This window comes from Scomber japonicus, chromosome 17 (genome assembly GCF_027409825.1).
Source record: "Scomber japonicus isolate fScoJap1 chromosome 17, fScoJap1.pri, whole genome shotgun sequence".
NCBI lineage: Eukaryota > Metazoa > Chordata > Actinopteri > Scombriformes > Scombridae > Scomber > Scomber japonicus.
The window spans coordinates 16351347-16356696 of NC_070594.1; positions in this window are offsets into that span (position 1 = coordinate 16351347).

Genomic DNA, 5350 nt, shown 5'->3' on the forward strand with positions numbered 1-5350 from the left:
CTTTCGCTATCTGTGCTGAGTTAGTTCTACCGGCGAGGAGGCAGGTTGACATTAATTTTAAGTGCAGCACCCTCTACACCAGAGCTCCTCCCTTCGGATCCCGGTAAATTTGGCGCTCCTGAGTTGTGCCTGACTGCGCATGACCAAAAATAAAAGTGTACTTCACACACCGTCAGACATTTTGAAAATACGACATGAGAAAAGTCTGTATTTTGTCTTTCTGAAATGTGTTTGTTTGCATTGCTTTTAAAAAGTCTACACCATGAAATATTATAAAACATGTATTAATTAAATAATCACTCACTGTACATATAATATGAAATAGTGATGTATTCAAGGATCGCGCTCTATTGAGTTACCGTATGCCTTAGATATTTTCAATTTACGAGGCAGCCCTGAAAGCACCAGGATAATGCACTCCGTGGACTTGTCAAAGGCGCGTTTTGCCTGGCCCTCCGCGCTAAAAGCTTTTTTCGTCAACAAATTACTAGTGTGACATTTTCTCTGGTGAAAAGGAGAAGGAAACTAATGCATTTGGACGATGTAAACAATTGCGGCTTGAGTTCTGTCATGCGAGTAGTTGCTTTACTTTCTGTGCCCGACTACCTGTTTGCAGAGTGCCCGCTGTAGATACAGATGTTTCCCAGTGATAAAACCTGAAACAAACAAGCTTCTGTGCTCGCCCAGACAAAGAAGCTTAAAATTATGACTTTTTGTGGGACTATTTATATTAGCCTATAAATCGCACCAGGCAGCATTTCAATACTCACTTGTTCTCTCTGTTTCTCTTTCTGTTAAAGATAAGAAGCCTAATAATGTTATGCTTAACTTCTGCATTATTCAGTGTTCATTTATCAGCATAGGCACAGTCCATGTATTATGATTATTATTTTGTTTTGGTTGCAGAGGTCCCCTTCCTCCCCGCACCAGAACTGTCTTCACTCAGCCATTCATTGCGGGGAGGAGGGAGGGGGAGCTTAATGCTTTATTTGTATAAATGTGTCTTCTCATTGTATTAGTTCCTCCATACGCGACCGTATTGTCCTGGTCACTTGTAATTACAATCACCCCAGACGAGCCTATTGTCCCAGGGCAGTCATCATAATAGTGGCCTGATAAAGGGGCATACACACATGGTCATGGATTGCACATTTCTCTATTTGATGCAACAGCGTGGACAGAGTGCTCAGTGAAGTGAAGCACCAAACATTTAGAAATATAAATATTTTTTAAAGATTGAATATGAGTTGACTAGTATAGTCAAGGGTTAGTCAAGTATAGTGTGAAAGCCCACTTTTCAAAACATGTATAAAAATGTATGAATTTTATTTTATTTGTAGAACCTAGAATTGCAAATACATTTCTTGGTAACATAGGAAAGTTATTACTGTTCATTTTAAGTACTACTGTACCTGCAGGCCTATGACACAATATATCACATGGTTGCCTGGTTGCAATAACCCTGCAGGCTTCAAATCCCGTGGAGGTGTACACACCTGTGTACACAAGCATTGTCATTTTTGCCTGAGGGAGGTGGTACATCTAATCTATTCAAATCAAAATTTAATGACATACAAGCTTTCGTGCAAGATTGTTAAATTAGATGCCCCACGTAGAAAGGAAACAAGTCGGTAAAGAGATACACCAAAAAAAAGACCCCACTAAAATATCAAGTACCAGTGTTAACAATATTATGAAGACTAATAGTAGTAGAAAAATGCTAAATGAATAGGCATATAAACACTCCATCATATTTAAGAAATGATATATCCTGAGGTATTTTTGTTTAAGTATGTCTGGAAATATGTCTGTAGTTTTGTGCACAAGCCCCACATGTGCCTTTTCCCTCGAGGGTGATATTAAAAACTACATCTTGTTATCTGAAACCAAATTGAAGGAGGGAACCAGGGTATGCAAATCCCCCTGTAGTAGGTAGAGCAGGAAGCCTGGGATCCATTGACTCTTAGCTGAGGACATTTGCATGTGCTCGATTGGACAGGTTAAGGGCAGGTATTATGATGGCTGCCCCCTTTGCAAAGCATTGTGTGCACAGGTTGGTTCATTTGAATGATTTTTAATGATGGCCCCTGGGCTTGAGATATCATCCCACCAGGCTTTCAAATCCTCTGTTGAGAAGACCAAACATTATGTATTGTTAATTGTTTGTGTGAGTGTGTTTGTAAAGGTCTGTATTTGGAAAGGATTGATCCCAATTCAAATAGGTAGTGAATGTTATCCTGTATGGTTATGTGGTTAAATAAACCCTTGTGTAAACATAATGGGCAATACATGTATATAAAAATGTTTTGGATTTCTACATTATTCTGCATTTCTGCACAGAAATCCAGTGTTCATTATCCAGGAACAGTTTCTGGGAATACTTTACTACATCTACATGCGTAATGAATACACACTATGGAAAGGGTCCATCAAATATGTTTTTAGAATGAACCACTAGTGCTATTGATTTGAGTTTAGAAGAGTGTTATTTTATTACTTTTCAATTTCTCAGCTTGTCCCATGTATACCTAAATTTAGGGACCCCTTGCACTTAAAAAAAGACTTTAGTTGTTTGAACCACCTGTTAAAAAGACAGCCAAAGTTGTAGGTTTTGCATTTTCTCCGGAGGTTAGTTTCAGTGAAAAACTCTTCCCATGATGCCTGCTGCCCTTGGCAAATTATGTAAAGCATTACCTCATACCCACTGCCAACTTTTGGGATGGACTTCACCCCTCACCCATGTCAGCATAAGCTTTGTCTTCTACAATTACACTGGCTTTAATCTGTTTTCAGATTTACATACTGTTGTTGACAGATTTGCAATTGCTTTGCTTTCACTTGATTCCATAGATACCATTCCCCTCATTTGCCAGCAACTATTTTATGTGCCTCCTAGAGTGGAATATAATTAAGTTACAGAGGAAAATATAACAAATGCAAACCACCAATTTTATTAGTAATTCATTTATAATATTTCTATCATATAAACAAGGCACCAATCCACTGATCCCCTCATTCTTCTTGCAATCTGTCCATCCATCTGTTTAATCCATCTAATCAGTCAGGTTTTATGAAATCTCTCTCACCCACCACTGATTCACTAATCAGACTTTCCATGAACTCTGTGGCCACATTTTTGACCAAGGAGTGTTTGAATGGCATCCAAACGAAACAAATGTTCAGATGTGAAAGTGAGAAAAATATCACCTCAACTTGGTTAGAACACCACTGCATTGTTGATTCACTTGATGCAATATGACATAAAGAAAGCTGACAAATGCAGCAAAAGGCAAAAGCAGAAAAACTTTTATATTTGCAATAATATATTGCAAGGATTTTATTTGAGTTAAAACTTCTACAAGCTTTGATATTTGCAAAGATTATTTTAAACAAAGACAATGCAAGAGAAAAGCTGCAAAACAAATTTTATGTTGCGACTGGTTCATACATTACTTTTCTCTTAAGCAATATGTTCCATTTCCATTACATATCAGGTGCTGTTGGCTGCCTTTGGTTTTAAAATGTCCCAGAAACATTTTAGTGATGCAGATGAAGAGTTCCCTGCCTGTCACCTGTGTGACCCTGTAAAGTGAACATGTTTGAGTCTGTTTATATGTCTGCATGTGTACATGTTCCATGTGTGCATGTGCAGTTGTTTATTTTGACAATTGTACATGTGTAACTGAGACTTCAAAACGCAGGAAGTGGAATCTTAGAGGGGAAACCTCCACCCACTTAGATACACATACACACACACTCTTAACCAAAGGTAAAACTTTATGCATATAAATAACAAACACATTGGCTAGCATCCTCTTCTGATATGAATGATCCCTCTCCTGTTCTTACTAACGTCTGTCAATTAAAAGCTGCTCTTCGTCAAACTGCCAGTTGCAATATGAGCCATTCATTGTGAAAAGGTCTACAGAATTACCTAAGCAGACGTCTGCCTTTATTCTGCTCTATTTATAGTCTGGGGAGACACGCCAAACCTCATATTTCATTTCTCTGTGCAGATGTGGAAGCGTATACTTCACCTGCATCACTGATAGTATCAGATTATTGTTTGACATTTTCATCTTCTTCTCTTTCATCAGTGCATAGGCTATTACAGATGAGGTCAGGACAGCACAGTGTATCAAAAACCACACATGCATATACCTGCACACATATTTGTGACTTTAAAGAACATGCAACGACTCAGTTATAGATAGATATGTGCATGATGCTTGTGAATGCACAAACACAAGCACACACAGGGGTAAACAAACATTTATTTCCCTTTTGTGGTAGACAGGTTAAAGGTTTCTTGTGGTACAAAGATAGTAGGAAAAAGTGATGTCACTTTGTGTGCGAGGTGTAGAGGGTTTGGGTGGGTTGGTGTCTAACCATAGGGCATAACCTTTGCCAAACATGGTTTAGGTGTTCACACCCCAAGATCATAGCTGGAATTGTAAGTTGTGTGTGTATTTTGTGCAGGCAGACTCTCTCAAGTTCTTTAAGTGCACTGCTCATGACTTCTTAAACTGAAATAATTTTCTCAAGGCTGTGCAGAGAGGAAGAACAGTTTTTGTTACTTTGTCATTGTTCATCTGTGATGTTGTGCTTCCTCTTTCACATAATAAGTTCTCATCACACCATCATTATTATGAATTGTTTCCCACATTATAAAATAGCAAATTGCCTCACTGTTTGCAGGTAATCTGCAACCATTACAACTGTCATCATCATGTATTATCAAAATTTCCATTACCATCATCATCACCATCACTCTTCTCATGATCACAATCATCACCATCATCAAAACTACCACTGCCTCCTCCTTATTTTTATCATTATGACGGTCACTGGGTTTTCGCCCTGGACAGGACTGAATTTAGGCATCAAATCGGTTATTGTTGTGCTAGGTATAGCAGTGACCCTAATCACAAGCTAGTCTCCATTTTGCTCAATACTACTAAATGTTATGTCTTCCAGACAGGCCATGGTAAATAAATCGTAAAATGATGCGGTTTGTATCTTCCCCCCTAATCATTGAGAGTTACTCTGTCTGGCAGTGTGCAATAGGCAAAGCTTGTTTAGGATACAGCTCTACAAACGTTTCTATATTGGACATCTGATCCCAGGCCTCATTGGTGGATTTGTAACAGGAAGTTACATCAGCGAGAAAGAAAAAAATAGTCTATAAACAAGTCTTAAAATCTGTTTTAATGACTGCATAGTTCACCATCAAACAAAACACAAAAAACATAGAAAAATACAAACTGTGATTTTATTTCCTTTATTTCACAGGCTGCAGACTTTAATCTGACGTCTGTACTGCTGCAACTTCACAGTTCACACAGCCGCA